This window comes from Tamandua tetradactyla, chromosome 13 (genome assembly GCF_023851605.1).
Source record: "Tamandua tetradactyla isolate mTamTet1 chromosome 13, mTamTet1.pri, whole genome shotgun sequence".
Lineage (NCBI taxonomy): Eukaryota > Metazoa > Chordata > Mammalia > Pilosa > Myrmecophagidae > Tamandua > Tamandua tetradactyla.
Window position 1 is genome coordinate 23,646,716 of NC_135339.1, and position 21,300 is coordinate 23,668,015.

The window sequence follows — 21,300 nt, forward strand, 5'->3', positions numbered from 1 at the left end:
GTAAGGAAAAGTAGGGTTGACACAAATGGACAAATATTTTTTATCTCACTAAACATAAAGAGCAAACTCATAGAGCTAATACCTCGAATACAGGTTACTAGAAGATAGAATGAAGGTAAAGAATGGTGAGCTAATGCTTAATCTGTGCAGAATTTTTAATAAGGTTGGGTATGCTTGGAAATGGATAGAGGTGATGGCAGCACATTATCAGGAGTGCAATTAACAACACGGACTCCTGTGACTGTTGTTGAAAGGGGAAGTTTAGGGTTGTACATGGCACTAGAGGGAAAGCCAAGAGGATAAAACATGGGACTAGGTAACTGTTGTGTATGATGAAGATGGTTAATGATGAAAATTGGTTGATGATGAAGATGGTGTGTAAATACAAACTGCTTTTTAAAAAATGCCGTTCAATTAAGCTATCTACATAAGTTATATTAGGAAATGCACTAGTCAAAATATAAATTTTGTAACTAATAAGCATTTTTTGCTTTAGTCTCACACAGAAGGTGACATTTTAAAATATTAATTACCATCAATTTTCAGCACCCTGCAATAATGACATTCCTTTGTTCTTCTTCATGCAAAAACATTTTTTAAATTGTACCTTGTACATTTCACTATTATACACTCTAAGCATTCTTAGATTATACCATCTCAATCTTTAACATCTATCTTTCTTTCTGATTTCATTTATGTCCCCAGCCCTCCTCCCTCTATCATTCTCACATGCAGCTTCATTCAGTGTTTTAACATAATTGTATTACAGGTAGGTAGTATTGTGCTGTCCATTTCTGAGTTTTTGTATCCAGTCCTGTTGCACAGTCTGTATCCCTTCAGCTCCAGTTACCCAATATCTTGCCCTATTTCTATCTCCTGATGGTCTCTGTTCCAATGAAATATTCCAAGTTTATTCACTAATGTCAATTTGTATCAGTGAGAACATACAGTATTTGTCCCTTAGTTTTTGGCTAGTCTCATTCAGTGTATTGTTCTCGAGGTCCATCCATGTTGTTACATACTTCATAAGTTTATTCTGTCTTGAAGCTGCATAATATTCCATTATATGTATATACCACAGTTTGTTTAGCCACTCCTCTGTTGATGGACATTTTGGCTGTTTCCATCTCCTCGCAATTGTAAATAAGGCTGCTATAAACATTGGTGTGCAAATGTCCGTTTGTGTGTTTGCCCTTATGTCCTCTGAGTAGATACCTAGCAATGGTATTGCTGGGTCATATGGCAATTCTAGAATCAAAGAAGAAATTGCTAGAGAAATCATCTATCTGGAGATGAATGAAAATGAGAATACAAATTATCAGAACTTGTGGGATGTGGCAAAGGCTGTGCTGAGCGAGAAATTTATTGTCTTAAATGCCTATATTAATAAACAAAAAAGAGCAAAAATCGAGGACTTAACAGCAAACCTGGAGGAACTTGAGAAAGAACAGCAAACTAATCCCAAAGCAAACGGGAGAAGAGAAACAACAAAAATTAAAACAGAGGTAAATGAATGGGAGAACAAAAGAACAATAGAAAGAATCAATAAAACCAAAGGTTGGTTCTTTGAGAAAATCAATAAAATTGATGGGCCACTAGCAAGACTGACAAAGAAAAAAAGAAAGAGAGTGCAAATAAACAAAATCAGAAATGAGAAAGGGTACATTACCACAGACCCTGAAGAAATAAAAGAAATCATAAGAGGATACTACGGACAACTACATGCCAACAAACTAGACAACTTAGATGAAATGGACAAATTCCTGGAAACACACAGACAAGCTACACTGACTCAGGAAGAAATAGAAGATCTCAACAAACCAATCACAAGAGATTCAGTAAGTCATCAGAAATCTTCTTACAAAGAAAAGCCCAGGGCCAGATGGCTTCACAGGGGAATTTTATGAAACATTCCAGAAAGAATTGACACCAATCCTGCTCAAACTTTTCCAAAAAATTGAGGAAAAAGGAACTCTATCTGACTCATTTTATGAAGCAAATATCATTTTAATACCAAAACCTGGTAAAGATGATGTAAGAAAGGAAAACTGCAGGCCAATCTCCCTGATGAACATAGATGCAAAAATTCTCAATAAAATATCAGCAAATGGAATCCAGCAGCACATTAAAAGAATTATCCACCATGACCACATGGGGTTTATACCAGGAATGCAAGGATGGTTCAACACAAGAAAATCAATTAATGTAATGCAACACATTAACAAATCAAAAGGGAAAAATCACATGACCATCTCCATTGATGCTGAAAAACCATTCAACAAAATTCAGCATCATTTTCTGATAAAAATACTCCAAGAGATAGGAATCAAAGGTAACTATCTCAATATGATAAAGGGAATATATGAAAAACTGATAGCCAGCATTGTACTCTGTGGAGAGAGTACAGTGATCCCCCTAAGATCAGGTACAAGACAAAGATGCCCACTGTCACCACTATTATTCAACATTGTGCTAGAAGTTCTAGCTAGAGCAATCAGGCAGAACAAGGAAATAAAAGGCATCCAAATTGGAAAGGAAGAAGTAAGACTCTCATAATTTGCAGATGATATGATACTATAGTTTGAAGATCCTGAGAAATCTGCAGCAAAGTTACTTGAGCTAATAAGCAAATTCAGCAAGGTGGTGGGATATAAGATAAATGTACAAAAATCAGTAACATTTCTGTACACAAACAATGAGCTAGCTGAGGAGTCAGTTAAGGAAAAAATTTCTTTCAAAATAGCAATGAAAAGAATTAGATACTTAGGAATGAACTTAACTAGGGATATAAAGGGCTTGTACATAGAAAACTACTTAACATAGCTAAAAGAAATCAAAGGAGATCTAAATAGGTGGAAAGACATTATCTGCTCATGGGTAGGAAGGCTAAATATATTTAAGATGTCAATTCTCCCCAGATTTATCTACAAATTCAACACAATACCAATCAAAATTCCAACAACCTACTTTGAAAATTTGGAAAAGCTAACTACCAAATTCACGAGGAAGGGGAAAGAGACCCCGAATAGCTAAAAACATCCTAAAAAGAAGAACAAAGTGGGAGGATTAACACTCCCTGACTTTAAAACCTATTATAAAGCCACATTGGTCAAAGCAGCATGGTACTAGCACAAAGACAGAAGCATTGACCAATAGATTTGAATTGAGAGTGCAGAAATAGACCACTTTATTAGTTAGGGTTCTCTAGAGAAACAGAATCAACAGGGAACACTTGGAAATATAAAATTTATGAAAGTGTCTCACGTGACCGTAGGAACGCAGAATCCAAAATCCACAGGGCAGGCTGCGAAGCTGATGACTCCGATGGATGGCCTGGATGAACTCCACAGGAGAGGCTCACCAGCCAAAGCAGGAATGGAAACTGTCTCCTCTGAGTCCTCCTTAAAAGACTTCCCATGATTACATTTAGCATCACTAATTGCAGAAGACACTCCCCTTTGGCTGATTACAAATGGAATCAGCTGTGGATGTAGCTAACGTGATCATGACCTAATCCTATGAAATGTCCTCATTGCAACAGACAGGCCAGCACTTGCCCAATCAGATAAACAGGTACCACAACTTGGCCAAGTTGACACCTGTCCCTAACCATGACAACCACCAAATCTATGGTCAAGTGATTTTTGACAAGGCCCCCAAATCCTCTGAACTGGGGCAAAATAGTCTTTTCAGTAATTAAGCATGGAAGAACTGGATGAGCCAAGAGAATGAAGGAGGACCCCATCTTACACCCTACACAAAAATGAACTCAAAGTGGATCAGACACCTAAAGCTAAGAACTAGCACCATAAACCTTCTAGAAGAAAATGTAGAGAAACATTTTCAAGACCTAGTAATAGGAGGAGGTAGCTTCCTAAACTTTACACCCAAAGCAAAGCAACAAATGAAAAAATAGATAAATGGGAACTCCTCAAAATCAAATGCTTCTGCACCTCAAAAGACTTTGTCCAAAAGGTGAAGAGGCAGCCAACTCAATGACAGAAAATATTTGGAAATCACATATCAGACAAAGGTTTGATTTCCTGTATGTACAAAGAAATCATGCAACTCAACAACAAAAGAACAAACAATCCAATTATAAAATGGGCTGAAGATATGAATAGGCATTTTTCTGAAGAGCAAATATAGATGGCTCAAAACCACATGAAGAGACGCTCATTTTCACTGGCTATAAGGGAAATGCAGATCAAGACTACAATGAGATACCACCTCACACCTATAAGAATGGCTGCTGTTAAACAAACAGGAAACTATAAATGTTGGAGAGGATATGGAGAAACTGGGACACTTATGCACTGCAGGTGGGAATGTACAATGGTGCGGCCACTATGGAAGACTGTTTGGTGGTTCCTTGGGAAACTAAATATCGAGCTGTCCTATGACCCAGCAATAGCACTACTTGGTATATATACCCAGAAGAACCGAAAGCAATGACACAAGCAGACATTTGCACACCAATGTTCATAGCAGCATTATTCACAATTGCCGAAAGATGGAAACAAACCAAATGCCCATCAATAGATGATTCGACCAACAAAATGTGGTATACACATGTAATGGAATATTATGCAGCAGTAAGACCTAATGACGTCCTGAAGCACATGACAAGATGGATGAGCCTTGAGGACATAATGCTGAGCCAAATTGGCCAGAAACAAAAGGAGATATACTGTATGATTCTACTTTTATAACCAGCATAAAGGTATAATCAGAGACTTATAAAAAAGAATATAGGGGACTTAGAGATACATGGAAGCTAGAGATGGGTGAACCATTAGCTAATGAGGTTGAACTCCAGTGTAAGGGAATAGATAGAAGCAAAGGTTATTCCCCAGTGGGTCTAGAAGTAACATTACCATATTGAAGATGAACAAGATTGAAAGGGGTTGTATAGACTTACATGTCCCACTGAATCACACTAGAAATATGAATGAATTCTTGTAAGAATTCCTTCAAAGATATGATTCTTGTATAAAGAGTTTTTAAGTCCAGGGTACAGTGGGAAAACTGTTATTGCATGCTATAAGCTATGTTCGGAAGGAAACCATCAGCACTACCATAGCAACAGCAGAGATAAATAATGGGGTGAGGGACAAGAGTTAAGAGGAGGTTTAGAGCTCCTATTTGGTGAGGGTGTGTTTATTGGTTTTTTGTCTCTTGGAAACAGTGAAATTATCTAAAATTGAGAGTGTTGATTGACTGTGGACTTTGGGCCCTCTGCGTGATGCCTGATAAATGCAGGTGAAGGATGCACTGATGGAGAAGTAGAATGGCGAAAGATGATGTATACTTATGAACGTGAAGGCTGTGCTGCTACAAAAAGAAACAATGTCATGAGGCAAGCAAGATGTGAATGAACATGTTGGACATTTGGTGAGACAAATTAAGCCAGAAACAAAAAAGCAACAATGGTATGGTCACCTTTAGAAAATGTTTATAAGAAAACAGGGGCCTAGATTGTAAGCTTTTAGTGCAGACACATTAAGTCCGCAGTGGCTATTATTATTTCTGGATTTTGAGAGGCTGTTTATATATATATATATAACTTGATAGTTAGAGATAAGAACAAAGTCAAACAGGTTGGTGTTAGAGTAATTCAGAATTTAGGGGTAGGGAAGACAGTGTCTATATTTTAGAACCACACATACTCTTTGAGACCAATGGAAGAAAGGTTTATTTGATCTGGAACTGAAATTTTCTGTAGTGCATAATTTAATTCAACCCATCTGTTTAGCTCATTTGAACAAGTGAAACACAGGGAGCACAGAATGAGAAAGCGGTCCTTTAATCCTGTATAGATTATTGTAATGCCTGGAAACATCCTAGAGTATATTAACGAGATAATCAAAACATATTGGCAAATTCCCTGAGGGTGGGGAGAAAGACTATGGAACTATTAAACCTGATACCGTGTCAAACTTTAGGGATACCCAAATCAATAGGCCATGCCCTTGATCGTGAAGCTTACTCTTGTGAAGCTTATGTAGGTAGCATAGAAGCTTAGACTACCTATAGGCATGCCTAAGAGCTACTTCTGGAGGACCTCTGCTGTTGCTCAGATGTGGCCTCAGTCTCTGTAAGCCCAACCCTGCAAGTAAAATCATTTCCCTCCCTACTACATGTGACCAGACATCCAGGGGTGAAAGCCTCCCTGGCGACGTGGGAGAGGACTCCCAGGGATGAATCCAGACTTGGCACTGTGGGATCAACAATTGCATCCTGACCAAATGAGGGAAAAGAAGTGTAATTGATAAAGTATCAGTGGCAGAGAGAGTTAAAATAGAGTCGAGAGGCTACTCTGGAGGTTGCTCTTCAGGTAAACCTTGCTACCTATCATAACCTGCCAACCCCCAACCAGGACCATTCCAGCCAATCCTAAATAACATCCAGGGCAATTTATAAGATTCCACGGGGTTTCAGGCACTAGAGTAACTTGTCAGAAACCTAAAACCTCCAGATGGGTCCCTGGTCCAGATAAGTCCTGAAACCTAGCCCAGCCTCTCCAGAACATCAGATAGTTACATCTCCCTATCCTGCATTAGTGACAGACCCTTCCAATATAAAAAATTTAGAATTGCCATAGCCCAAACAAACCCAAAGAGAAGTATGGAAAGATCAAAGGTGATGGTGGAATTATACATAGAAGATAGGACTTCACAAATGAATATGAATGCTGAATCATTAGGTTGATACCTCTTTTAGTCTCCAGTGTTTTAGAGCAGCTAGAAGTAAAAACCTAAAACTGTGAAATTGTAACCCATGTCAAAGTCTGAAATATGTTCTACGAGTAATTGTGGTGCTGTGCTTGGAAATTTATAGCGTTTTTGTATGTATGTTATTGTTCACAAGGAAAGAAGGGTGTGATAGTTAGATGCAGTTGTCAACTTGGCCAGGTGAGCATACCTAGTTTTGTGCTGCAGACATAAGCCAATGGTACGTGAACCTCATCTGTTGCTAATTACATCTGCAGTCGGCTAGGAGGCGTGTCTGCTGCAATGAGTGATGTTTGACTTAATCGGCTGGTGCTTAAATGAGAGAGCGCAAGGTAGCACAGCCTAAGCAGCTCAGCATTCGTCATCTCAGCACTCGCAGCTCCGCCCAGGCCCTTGGAGATGCGGGAAGAAGTCACCCCGGGGAAAGTTGTTGGAACCCAGGGGCCTGGAGAGAAGACCAGCAGAGACCATCCTGTGCCTTCCACGTTAAGAAAGAACCTCAGTGGAAAGTTAGCTGCCTTTCCTCTGAAGAACTAACAAATTAAATCCCTGTTTATTAAAAGCCAATCTGTCTCTGGTGTGTTGCATTCTGGCAGCTAGCAAACTAGAACAAAGGGGAAAAAAAAAAAGTCAAGTGTGATGTTACCATAGACATCCATAGCTATAAATTTTCCCCTGAGCACTTCCTTCACTGTATACCATACATTTTCCTATGTTGTATCATTGTGTTCATTTGTCTCTAAGCATTTTCTAATTTCTCTTGTAGTTTAAGCTTTAAGCTCTTGGTTGTTTAAGAAGTACTATTTAATTTACACAAATTTATAAATTTTCCCAATTTTCTTCAGTTATTGATTTCTACCTTCATTCCGCTTTGGTCAGAAAAGTTACTTTTTATGCTTTCAATATCTTCAAATGTATTGGGTTTCTGTCGTGCCCTAACATATGCTATAGCCTAAGGAATGATCCTGTACACTTGAAAAGAGTATGTATTCTTTTCGGGTCCTCTAGTTCCTTATTGATCATCTGTTGAGATGTTCTGTTCAGTATTGAATATTGTATTGAAATCTCCAGCTGTTACTGCAGAACTGTCTATATATCTCTTCCTTTCAATTCTGCAGGATTTGCTTTTGTATATGTTATAGTGTTCTGCTGTTACGTACAAATAAGGTGTAATCAGTAAATTATCTTATTGAATTGATTCGTTTATCAATACATTATATCCTTCTTTGTCTCTTGTAACAGTTTTTGTCTATTTTGTCTGATATTAATATAGCCAGCCCAGCTCTCTTTTTGTTATTTGCATGAAGTAGTTTTTCCATCCTATCATTTTCAACCTATTTGAATCTATGTATCTGAGATGGGTCTCTCCTAAATGTCGTATTCTTGGGTCATGTTTCTTTATCCATTCTGGCAATATGCACATTAGTCCATTTACATTTAAAGAAATTACTGATAAGGCAAGATTTACTTTTTTCTATTCTTTCTAACTGTATTTGTAAGCCTTATACATTTTTTTGTGTCTGCTTTCCTCCAGTACTTTCTTCCCTTTTCTTTAGATGACATTGTATTATTAGCCATTTTGAATCACTTATGCTTTCTTTCTGAGTAGATTTTTCTAAGCCCAGGGCAGAGGAACTGCCCACTGGCGAGGGCCCATGCCACGCGCCGCCACGTGCCCGACATAGACCCTGCACCTCCCGCGCCCCGCCACGCCCCTCAGCCTCTTGACACGCGGGGCCCCTGATCCCCCCAGCTTCGCCCCCAGGCCACCTCTGCACAGTCTCCTTCCTCCCGGCATAGCCCCGCCCCCTGCTGCCGGCCACGCCTCCACAATTCAGGGCCTTGGGGCCGCGACCACCCCGCGCCGGCTCCGGAGACGTGGGAGGCGGAGTCTGCGCGGTGACGTAACGGGCGTGTGCCGTGGCGCCCCGCGTCCCTGTTACTCAGTGGAGCAGTAGAAGCCGGTCGACCGTTCCGTTGTGCGGAGTTGCGAGCGGCGCTGGATAAAGGCCGTGGCGGCGTCTGGACGGCGACGGTGGCCGCCGGCTGACTTCCTCCCCTTCGTTGGCTACGCTCCCGGGTGAGTGCCGCGCGTGCCGCAGGGTCCGGGCGGCGGGGCGGCCCCGTGGTGTTTATGTTATTGAGCTGCCGCTGCCGCCGCCGCCTTCGCCTCAGCCGCGACCCCGTCCCGGAGTGGGGGTGGGAGCGCGCGGGGTGGGGTGGGCCGGCGCGGAACGATAGCCGCCCGGGAAGCGGGGACCGTGCGCGGGGCTGCTGGCCACCTGGAGCCGGTCCTGGCGGGTGGAGGCGAACTGCGCTGGCCTGTTTCTTTCTTGTTTCAGTTTATTGCCTGAACCCTTTATCTTATGAAATGTTAAAAATGGGAGTAATGGGCATCCTTGTCTTTTCTTTAATAATGAAAATATGTCTAAAGCCTTCTATGAAGTTTCATGTTGGCTCAACTTTTTACAGTAACTTTTATTATAGGTTAAAGAAGTTCCCTTCTATTTCTAGTTTGAATGGCTATTGAATTTTTCAAATGATTTTTATTCATCTGTTCAAATGGGAATATGCGCTCCATCTTTTATTTTCTTAAAATTTGCTAATAGGCTAATATGTAATAGAGTTTTTCTGATAATGAGCATGCTTTGATTCTTTTTTTATAGTTTGAATTTTTTTATTAATTAAAAAATTAACTAACAACATATAGAAATCATTCCATAATTCCCAATATCATCACACAGATGCATATTCATTATTTCTTAGTACATTTGCATCGATTTAGAAAAAGAAATAAAAAGACAACAGAAAAAGAAATAAAACGATAATAGAAAGAAATAAAAAAAAAACTATACCTCAGATGCAGCTTCATTCAGTGTTTTAACATAATTACATTACAATTAGGTAGTATTGTGCTGTCCATTTCTGACTTTTTGTATCCAGTCCTGTTGCACAGTCTGTATCCCTTCAGCTCCAGTTACCCATTATCTTACCTTATTTCTATCTCCTGATGGTCTCTGTTACCAATGAGATATTCCAAGTTTATTCTCTAATGTCGGTTCACATCAGTGGGACCATACAGTATTTGTCCTTTAGTTTTTGGCTAGTCTCACTCAGCATAATGTTCTCTAGGTCCATCCATGTTATTACATGCTTCATAAGTTTATTCTGTCTTAAAGCTGCATAATATTCCATCGTATGTATATACCACAGTTTGTTTAGCCACTCCTCTGTTGATGGACATTTTGGCTGTTTCCATCTCTTTGCAATTGTAAATAATGCTGCTATAAACATTGGTGTGCAAATGTCCGTTTGTGTCTTTGCCCTTAAGTCCTTTGAGTAGATACCTAGCAATTGTATTGCTGGGTCGTATGGAAATTCTATATTCAGCTTTTTGAGGACCCGCCAAACTGCCTTCCACAGTGGTTGCACCATTTGACATTCCCGCCAACAGTGGATAAGTGTGCCTCTTTCTCCACATCCTCACCAGCACTTGTCATTTTCTGTTTTGTTGATAATGGCCATTCTGGTGGGTGTGAGATGATATCTCATTGTGGTTTTGATTAGCATTTCTCTAATGTCCAGGGACATTGAGCATCTCTTCATGTGCCTTTTGGCCATTTGTATTTCCTCTTCTGAGAGGTGTCTGTTCAAGTCTTTTTCCCATTTTATAATTGGATTGGCTGTTTTTTTGTTGTTGAGTTGAACAATCTCTTTATAAATTCTGGATACTAGACCTTTATCTGATATGTCGTTTGCAAATATTGTCTCCCACTGTGGAGGCTGTCTTTCTACTTTCTTGATGAAGTTCTTTGATGCACAAAAGTGTTTAATTTTGAGGAGTTCCCATTTATCTATTTCTTCAGTGTTCTTGCTTTAGGTTTAAGGTCCATAAAACCGCCTCCAATTGTAAGATTCATAAGATATCTCTCTACATTTTCCTCTAACTGTTTTATGGTCTTAGACCTAATGTTTAGATCTTTGATCCATTTTGAGTTAACTTTTGTAAAGGGTGTGAGAGATGGGTCTTCTTTCATTCTTTTGCATATGGATATCCAGTTCTCTAGGCACCATTTATTGAAGAGACTGTTCTGTCCCAGGTGGGTTGGCTTGACTGCCTTTTCAAAGATCAAATGTCCATAGATGAGAGGGTCTATATCTGAGCACTCTATTCGATTCCATTGGTCGATATATCTATCTTTATGCCAATACCATGCTGTTTTGACCACTGTGGCTTCATAATATGCCTTAAAGTCAGGCAGCGCGAGACCTCCAGCTTCGTTTTTTTTCCTCAAGAAGTTTTTAGCAATTCGGGGCACCCTGCCCTTCCAGATAAATTTGCTTATTGGTTTTTCTATTTCTGAAAAATAAGTTGTTGGGATTTTGATTGGTATTGCATTGAATCTGTAGATCAATTTAGGTAGGATTGACATCTTAACTATATTTAGTCTTCCAATCCATGAACACGGTATGCCCTTCCATCTATTTAGGTCTTCTGTGATTTCTTTTAACAGTTTTTTGTAGTTTTTTTTATATAGGTTTTTTGTCTCTTTAGTTATATTTATTCCTAGGTATTTTATTCTTTTAGTTGCGATTGTAAATGGGATTCATTTTTTGATTTCCCCCTCAGCTTGTTCATTACTAGTGTATAGAAATGCTACAGATTTTTGAATGTTGATCTTGTAACCTGCTACTTTGCTGTACTCATTTATTAGCTCTAGTAGTTTTGTTGTGGATTTTTCCGGGTTTTCGACGTATAGTGTCATATCGTCTGCAAACAGTGATAGTTTTACTTCTTCCTTTCCAATTTTGATGCCTTGTATTTCTTTTTCTTGTCTAATTGCTCTGGCTAGAACCTCCAGCACAATGTTGAATAATAGTGGTGATAGTGGACATCCTTGTCTTGTTCCTGATCTTAGGGGGAAAGTTTTCAATTTTTCCCCATTGAGGATGATATTAACTGTGGGTTTTTCATATATTCCCTCTATCATTTTAGGGAAGTTCCGTTGTATTCCTATCTTTTGAAGTGTTTTCAACAGGAAAGGATGTTGAATCTTGTCCAATGCCTTCTCTGCATCAATTGAGATGATCATGTGATTTTTCTGCTTTGATTTGTTGATATGGTGTATTACATTAATTGATTTTCTCATGTTGAACCATCCTTGCATACCTGGGATGAATCCTACTTGGTCATGATGTATAATTCTTTTAATGTGTTGTTGGATTCGATTTGCTAGAATTTTATTGAGGATTTTTGCATCTATATTCATTAGAGAGATTGGTCTGTAGATTTCTTTTTTTGTAATATCTTTGCCTGGTTTTGGTATGAGGGTGATGTTGGCTTCGTAAAATGAATTAGGTAGTTTTCCCTCCACTTTGATTTTTTTGAAGAGTTTGAGGAGAGTTGGTACTAATTCTTTCTGGAACGTTTGATAGAATTCACATGTGAAGCCGTCTGGTCCTGGACTTTTGTTTTTAGGAAGCTTTTGAGTGACTAATTCAATTTCTTTACTTGTGATTCGTTTGTGAAGGTCATCTATTTCTTCTTGAGTCAAAGTTGGTTGTTCATGTCTTTCTAGGAACCCGTCCATTTCATCTAAATTGTTGTATTTATTAGCGTAAAGTTGTTCATAGTATCCTGTTATTTCCTCCTTTATTTATGTGAGGTCAGTGGTTATGTCTCCTCTTCCATTTCTGATCTTATTTATTTGCATCCTCTCTCTTCTTCTTTTCGTCAGTCTTGCTAAGGGCCCATCAATCTTATTAATTTTCTCATAGAACCAACTTCTGGTCTTATTGATTTTCTCTATTGTTTTCATGTTTTCAATTTCATTTATTTCTGCTCTAATCTTTGTTATTTCTTTCCTTTTGCTTGCTTTGGGATTAGTTTGCTGTTCTTTCTAGAGTTCTTCCAAGTGGACAGTTAATTCCTGCATTTTTGCCTTTTCTTCTTTTCTGATAAAGTCATTTAGGGCAATAAATTTGCCTCTTAGCACTGCCTTTGCTGCATCCCATAAGTTTTGATATGTTGTGTTTTCATTTTCATTCGCCTCTAGGTATTTACTAATTTCTCTTGCAGTTTCTTCTTTGACCCACTTGTTTTTTAAGAGTGTGTTTTTGAGCCTCCACGTATTTGTGAATTTTCTGGCACTCCGCCTATTATTGATTTCCAACTTCATTCCTTTATGATCCGAGAAAGTGTTGTGTATGATTTCAATCTTTTTAAATTTGTTAAGACTTGCTTTGTGACCCAGCATATGGTCTATCTTTGAGAATGATTCATGAGCAGTTGAAAAAAAGGTGTACCCTGCTGTTGTGGGATGTAATGTCCTATAAATGTCTGTTAAGTCTAGCTCATTTATAGTAATATTCAGATTCTCTATTTCTTTATTGATCCTCTGTCTAGATGTTCTGTCCACTGATGAGAGTGGGGAATTGAAGTCTCCAACTATTATGGTATATGTGTCTATTTCCCTTTTCAGTGTTTGCAGTGTATTCCTCACGTATTTTGGGGCATTCTGGTTCGGTGCATAAATATTTATGATTGTTATGTCTTCTTGCTTAATTGTTCCTTTTATTAGTAAATAGTGTCCTTCGTTGTCTCTTTTAACTGTTTTACATTTGAAGTCTAATTTGTTGGATATTAGTATAGCTACTCCTGCTCTTTTCTGGTTGTTATTTGCATGAAATATCTTTTCCTAACCTTTCACTTTCAACCTATATTTATCTTTGGGTCTAAGATGTGTTTCCCACAGAAATACTTTTGAGAGGGACAAATAAAGGACTGAATATATCATCTCATCCCATTTCTACCTTTTTGCAGAACAATTCTAACTGCAATATCTTTTTATTTTATTTTATTTTTTTAAAAACAAACAAATCAAATAAACGCAAACATTCCTGTTTTGATCATTCCGTTCTACATATATAAGCCGTAATTCACAGTATCATCTCATAGATACATATTCATCATCATGATCATTTCTTGGAACATTTCACATCTATTCAAAAAAAGAAATAAAACGAAAACAGAAAAAAAGTTATACATACCATGCCCCTTACCCCTCCCTTTCACTGATCACTACCATTTGAAACTAAATTTATTTTAACATTTGTTCCCCGTATTATTTATTTTTATTCCATATGTTCTACTCATCTATTGACAAGGTAGATAAAAGGAGCTTCAGACACAAGGTTTGCACAATCACACAGTCAAATTGTGAAAGCTGTATCATTTTGCAGTCGTCTTCAAGAAACATGGCTACTGGTACACAGCTCTACATTTTCAGGCAGTTCCCTCTGGTCTCTCCATTACATCTTGAATAACAAGCTAATATCTACTTAATGCATAAGAATAACGTCCAGGATAACCTCTCGACTCTGTTTGAAACCTCTCAGCCGTTGACACTTTGTCTCATTTCACTCTTCCCCCTTTTGGTTGAGAAGGCTTTCTTGATGCCGAGTCTCAGCTCATTCTAGGGTTTTTCTCAATCCCTTAATACTGAGTCTCAGCTCATTCTAGGATTTTTGTCCCACGTTGCCAGGAAGGTCCACACCCCAGGGAGTCATGTCCCATGTAGACAGGGGTAGGGTGGTGAGTTTGCTTGTTGTGTTGGCTGGAGAGAGAGGCCACATCTGAGCAACAAAAGAGGCTCTCTTGGGGGTGACTCTTAGGCCTAATTTTAAGTAGATTTGACCTATCGTTTGCAGGGTTAAGTTTCATATGAACAAACCCCAAGCCTGGGGGCTCAGCCTATAGCTTTGGTTGTCCACACTGCTTGTGAGAATACAAGGAATTCAACTTGGGGAAGTTGAATTTCTCCCCACTCTCACCATTCCCTGAAGGGGACTTTGCAAATACTTTTCCATGCCCTGATCGAATCACTCTGGGATTCATCGGGGTATCACTCTGGACGAACCAACAACATCTCATGTCCTACCCAAGATTCCAAGTACTATGGTGTTTAGTCAAGCTATTTACATAAATTATATTAGGAAATGCACTAGTCAAAATATAAATTTTGTACCAAATAAACATTTTTTGCTTTAGTCTCACATATAAGTTGAAATTTTAAAATATTAATTACCATCTATTTTCAGCACCCTGCAGTAATGACATTCCTTTGTTCTTCCTCATGCAAAAACATTTTTAAAATTTGTACATTTAGTCACGATCATTATACACTCTAGGCATTCCTAGATTATACCATCTTAATCTTTATCATCTATCTTTGTTTCTGATTTCATTTGTGACCCCAGCCCTCCTCCCTCTATCATTCTTACATTCAGCTTCATTCAGTGTTTTAACATAATTGTATTACAGTTAGGTAGTATTGTGCTGTCTATTTCTGAGTTTTTATATTCAGTCCTTTTGAACAATCTGTATGCCTTCAGCTCCAATTACCCAATATCTTACCCTATTTCTATCTCCTGATGGTCTCTGTTACCAATGAAATATTCCAAGTTTATTTACTAATGTCAGTTCATATCAGTGAGACCATACAGTATTTGACCTTTTGTTTTTGGCTAATCCCACTCAGCATAATGTCCTTAAGGTCCATCCATGTTGTTACATACTTCATAACTTTATTCTGTCTTACAGCTGCATAATAAACATTCCATTGTACATATATACCACAGTTTATTTAACCACTCGTCTGCTGATGGACATTTTGGCTGTGTCCGTCTCTTTGCAATTGTAAGTAATGCTGCTGTAAACATTGGTGTGCAAATGTCCGTTTGTGTCCTTGTCCTCATGTCCTTTGTGTAGTTACTTAGCAATGGTATTGCCGGGTCATATGGCAATTCTATATTTAGCTTCCTGAGGAACCGCCAAACTGCCTTCCACAGCGGATGTACCATTTGACATTCCCGCCAACAGTGGATAAGTGTTCCTCTTTCTCCACATCCTCTCCAGCACTTGTCATTTTGTGTTTTATTGATAATGTCCATTCTGGTGGGTGTGAGATGATATATCATTGTGGTTTTGATTTGCATTTCTCTACTGACCAGGGAATTTGAGCATCTCTTCATGTAACTACAATATCTTTAACTTTAACTATAATGGTTGTATTTTCATTTTAAATCACATTGAGGCTGGATTATGTTGCAGAAGTAAAACCTGTTTATAGACTCATAACCAAAATCTTTTCGATTTTCAATACAGCCCAAAGGTTCCCTTTTTAAAAGAATTTCCATAATCAGTAACCAGTTAGAACGTTTGAGCAATACAAATGCAGGAACACACCAATCAACAAATTTAAACAGCTGTATAATGTTTATTATCTTTAAGTACACACCAATTAATAACTATACTTAACACACAACAACTAACAAACAGGCATTCAATGTTTAACATCCTTATTAACAATTAACAAATATCAACTCATACTGTACCCAGGTAAAGCACTGACTAGCATTTAAACAGGCTCACTTAATTTCACTAAATACCAAATAATTGTTGGATTACTCTTTTTTTTTTGAGTATAGTCAACAAACAAATGTAGGGTCAGGGCCTCAAACCCTAGCACACCAATTAACAAGCAATACCTAGGTAACAGACCGGCTAACATTAAACAGGCCTACTTAATTTTATTAAATACTGGTTAATTGTTGGATTAGGTCAGGGCTTCAAACCCTGTGTAGTACGGTACCCAGAAACAGGGTGTAGAAGTCAGAGCAATGGGAGTCATTCTGGAAGTGTGACCTAGGCCTAGGTCCAGGGGACTCAAATATCCTGTTTACTCCTCAGTCTACTTTTACCCTGATGACCCACTCACAATCAGATGTCCAGGTGTAGAACTGGAAGTGGTTTCTTTCTTTGAAGGTTTTTAAAGCAGCAAAAGCCTCTGAAGTGCCAGCAGGACAGAAAGACCCCAGTTGCTGAGTCTCTAGACTAAATTCAGTACAGCGGCTGCAGAAGGCTCAGTTACCTGGATTACCTGCTCTGCTGTGGCTCCAGACATTCAGGCATTCGTCCCAGAGAATTGCCAAATTGTTACCAGACAAAGGCCATGGATTCTTTTGCTCAACACACTCAACAACCAATTACGGAAGCACCAGGGTTTCAAAGAGAAAAAGAGTTTATTACTACCTGCGTAGTAGGAGAGCAGATGGCCTAGTGGCCCAAAATCTGTCTCACCCTTCTATATAAATTTTATAACTAGCTTTTCCAAGTCTTCGAGGTAGGTTGTTGGAATTTCGATTGGTGTTGCATTGAATCTGTAGATCAATTTTGTTAGAATTGACATCTTAATGACATTTAACATTTCTGTGCATGAACATGGAATATTTATCTATCCGACTATTTAAGTCTGCTTTAATTTCTTTTGGTTTTGTAGTTTTCTGTGTACAGGTCCTTTATAACCACGGTTAAGTTTATTCCTTCTTTTAGTTGCTATTGTAAGTGGAGTTTTTTTCTTAATTGTCTCCTCAGGTCATTACTTGTTTATAGAAACACTACTGATGTTTGTGTGTTATTAATCTTGTATCCCACTACTTTACTGAATTTGTTTTTTCTGTGTAAATAGCTTTGTTGTAGATTTCTCAGGATTTTCCAATTATAGCATCATGTCATCTGCAAATATTGAAAGTTTTACTACTTCCTTTCCTATTTGGATGCTTTTATTTCTTTTTCTTGACCAATTGCTCTAACTAGAACTTTTAGCACAATATTGAATAATAGTGTTGAGAGTGGGCATCCTTGTCTCATTCCTGATCTCAGTCTCTTACCATTGACTGTGATGCTGGCTGTAGGTTTTTCTTATGTGCCTTTTACCATATTGATGAAGTTTCCTTCGATTTAAACCTTTTGAGGTGTTTTTATCTGAAAAGGATGCTGAATTTTGTTGAATACTTTTTCATTGTCAATTGAGATGACCATGTGATTTTTTCCTTTCAACTTGTTAATGTGTTGTATTACATTGATTGGTTTTCTTGTGTTGAACCACCCTTGCATTCCTGGTATAAAGGCCACTGAGTTTTGGTGTGGATTTCTTTTAATGTGCTTTTGGATTTGACTAGCAAGTATTTTGTTGAGAATTTTTGCATCTATATTCATTAGGAGGATTGGTCAGTAGTTTTCCTTTCTTGTGTCTTTGTCTCGTTTTGGTATTAGAGCGACGTTGTCTTCATAAAATGGGTTAAGTAGTCATCTGATTTGCTCAAAATTTTGAAAGAGTTTTAGCAAGAATGGTGTTAGTTCTTTTTAGAATGTTTGATAAAATTCCCCTGTGAAGCCATGTGGCCCTGGTTTTTTCTCTGTAGGAAGACTTTGTCTCTAGTATACCTATGTTTTTTTCTAGTATATTTTTAATATTGACTGTTGTGTCTTTCATTATACCATTTCTTTTATGCTCACACATTGTCTTTTTTATATCTTTTATCTATTTATATATATATATTTTCATTCATTTCACTGAATGGATTTAGATTTGTTTGAACTTCTTTAATTAGCTCTTCAAAATTTTGTGTGCCCTCTGTAGTTTTAATGTTTTCCCTTTGCTGAGTCATATCTTCCCTTTTCTTAGTATGGGTTGTAAGGTTTTGCTGATGTCTGGGCATCTGATTATCTTGATGAGTTAACACTGAACTTAAGTGTCTCCCTCTTGTCTAGGGTTTTGTTGTTGACTGGCTTTGTGTTATGGCTCTTCTGTTGATGCTTGATCCTCCTTATTCTAGACTTTTAAAATGGCCCATATGCAACTGTTCAGATTTTCTCAGGTTTTCGTCATTTGTTTCTTGCCCTGGATGTAAGGCTCCCACATAGACCCAAACCATACCATATTATAATCAAACTCTCTAATACCAAAGATAAAGAGAAAATTCTGAAAGCTGCAAGAGAGAACTTATACAAGGGAACCTCAGTAAGAGTTAAGTGCCAAAGTCACATCAGAAACAGTGGAGGCATGAAGGCAGTGGGATGACTTTAAAGTACTGGAAACAAAAAATTGCATACCAAGAATTTTATGTTCAGCAAAACTTATCTTTCAAAATTAAGGGAAAGATTATGGTACTCCCAGATTAACCAAAGCTGAGCAAATTTGTTGCCACTAGACCAGCCCTGCAAGAGATGCTAAAGAAAGTTCTTCACATTGAAAGGAAAGGACAATAGGTGAACGCTGCATGAAGAAATAAAGATCTCCAGTAAGCATAATGATAAAGGGTAAATATAAATGCCAGTACTTGTGCTTTTAATCTTAACTCTGGTTTTTAACTTTCTGTACCATCTAAAAGGTAAATGCGTAAAATATGAGAGAGAAATGGTTTCGGATTCAGAATGTATAAACATGTAGTTTATAATTAAGAACTACGTGAAGGTGGGGGTAAGGAGGAATATAGGAACATGATTTGTATATATCGTTGAGATTATCAATGCAAATGTTGTTAAATAACTGAGATGTTAACTCTAAGCCCCATGGTAACTAGAAAGACTGTATCAGAGAGTATGCAAGCTCATAGAAACAGAAACAGAGTATAGGTTGCCATGGTGGTAGTTGGGGGAATAGAGAGTTTTGTGTAATGGATGTAGAGTTTCTGTTTGTAAGGGATGGGAAGGTTTTAGTTTAGAAGGTGGTAAGGGTACCCCAACATAGTGAATGTGATTAATCCCACTGAATTGTTTGCTTGGGAGTGGTTAAGCTGGGAAAGTTTCTGTTGTATATATGTTCCCAGAATAAAAAAAAAAAAAAAAAGCAACTAAAGACATAGTGTCAATTAAAGTTAATACATGATCCTGGATGCACATTAACAAGTGAGGAGAGAAGGCTCAACAAGGCATTATTCAGACATGAAAAATTAAAGTATAGTCTGTAACCTTTAATATCAATGTTAAATTTCTTGAATTTGATGACTGCACTTAAGGTGGTGTGCCAGTTTAAAACTATTATGTACCCCAGTAAAGCCATGTTTTAATCCTGATCCAGTTACTTGAGGGGGCAGCTGTTTCTTTGAATCCTGATTCAATATTGTAGGGTGGAAACTTTTAATTAGATTATCCCCATGGAGATGTGACATGCTCAGTTGTGGGTGTGGGCTTTTGATTAGAGGGAGATGTGACTCCACCCATTCAAGGTGTGTCTTGATTAGTTTCCTAGCATCCTTTCAAAGGGGAAATACTTTGGAGAAACCTCAGGCACAGATGCTTGGAGAACATTGCTTCAGAGCTGATAGAGAAATGGATGTTTGGAGATGCTTGGAGTGTTGACAAACAGAGCAGATGACTAGACATAGGTGATAGACATCACCATGTGCCTTCCCATGAGGTGCTAAGCAAACCAGAACCCAGAGGAGCTAAGTGAAGGCCCATAGATGCTTAGAGGGGAAACCACTGGCATCAGAAGCTGGAAGCAGTGGAACTGGGAACATGCATCAGCAGATGCCAGGGATGTGCCTTCCCAGCTGATAGAGATGTTCCAGATGGCATCAGCCTTTCTTGAGTGAAGGTAACCTCTTGTTGATGCCTTAATTTGGACATTTTCATGGCCTTAGAACTGTAAACCTGAACTTAATAATAAATTCCCTTTTTAAAAACCATTCCATTTCTGGTATATTGCATTCTGGCAGCTTTAACAAATCAAAATAGGTGGTTATAAAAATGAATATCCATGTTCTTAGGAAATGTACATGGCAGTAATAACTGTACAAGGAGCATAAGTGTTCAGAAAAGTGTTCAGAAAATGGATTGGTAAACAGATAGATGGATTCCTAGCTAGTTAGGTATTCTAGTTTGCTAGCTGCTGAAATGCAATATACCAAAACGAAACAGCTTTTAAAAAGGGGAATTTAATAAGTTGCTAGTTTATAGTTCCAAGGCCGAAAAAATGTCCCAATTAAAATAAGTCTATAGAAATGTCCAATCTAAGGCATCCAGGAAAAGATACCTTGGTTCAAGAAGGCTGATGAAGTTCAGGGTTTCTCTCTTAAGTGAGTAGGCACGTGGCATATACAGTCAGAGTTTCTCTGTCATCTGGAAAGGCACATGGTAAACTCAGTCAGGGTTCTTCTCTCATCTGGAAGGGCACATGGCGAGCACGGCGTCATCTGCTAGCTTTCTGTCCTGGCTTCCTGTTTCCTGAAGTTCCCCAGGAGGTGTTTTCCTTCTTCATCTTCAAAGGTCGCTGGTTGGTGGACTTCTCCTTCTTGTGGCTGTGTCATTCTGCTCTGCTCTCTCTGAATCTAGTTCATTCTCCAAAATGTTTCCTCTATTATAGGACTCCAGGAACTAATAGGGACCCCCCCCCAATGGGTGGAGACATGTCATCACCTAATCCAGTTTAACAACCACTCTTAATTAAATCAAATCTCCAGGGAGATGATCTGATTATAATTTCAAACATACAGTATTGAATAGAGATTACTCTGCCATTACAAGATGGGATTTAGATTAAAGCATGGCTTTTCTAGGGGATATACATCCTTTCAAACCAGCACATTCCACCCCCTGGACCCTAAAAAAGATATGTTTTTTCCATATACAAAAATACATTAATTCCATCACAATATCAGAGAACCTTAAACCATTTCAGTAGCAATACAAATGAAATGCAATATTAGAGACAGTACAAAC

At 38.3% G+C, this 21,300-nt stretch overlaps 2 protein-coding genes across 7 annotated transcripts in view; one reads left to right on the forward strand and one right to left on the reverse strand.

The window, feature by feature from the left end:
* Window positions 1–21,300, reverse strand: part of LOC143653725 (NAD(P)H pyrophosphatase NUDT13, mitochondrial) — a 205,336-nt gene that overhangs the window by 129,562 nt on the left and 54,474 nt on the right. The gene's annotated exons all lie outside the window — the stretch shown is intronic.
* LOC143653730 (prolyl 4-hydroxylase subunit alpha-1-like) overlaps window positions 8,504–21,300 on the forward strand; it is a 47,824-nt gene continuing 35,027 nt past the window's right edge. For 2 of the 5 annotated variants that reach the window (XM_077124965.1, XM_077124966.1), the window contains exon 1: window positions 8,504–8,814. The gene's annotated coding sequence lies outside the window, so the exon portion shown is untranslated. The remainder of the gene's footprint in view (window positions 8,815–21,300) is intronic. The other 3 variants (XM_077124968.1, XM_077124969.1, XM_077124967.1) reach the window with 2 other exon arrangements.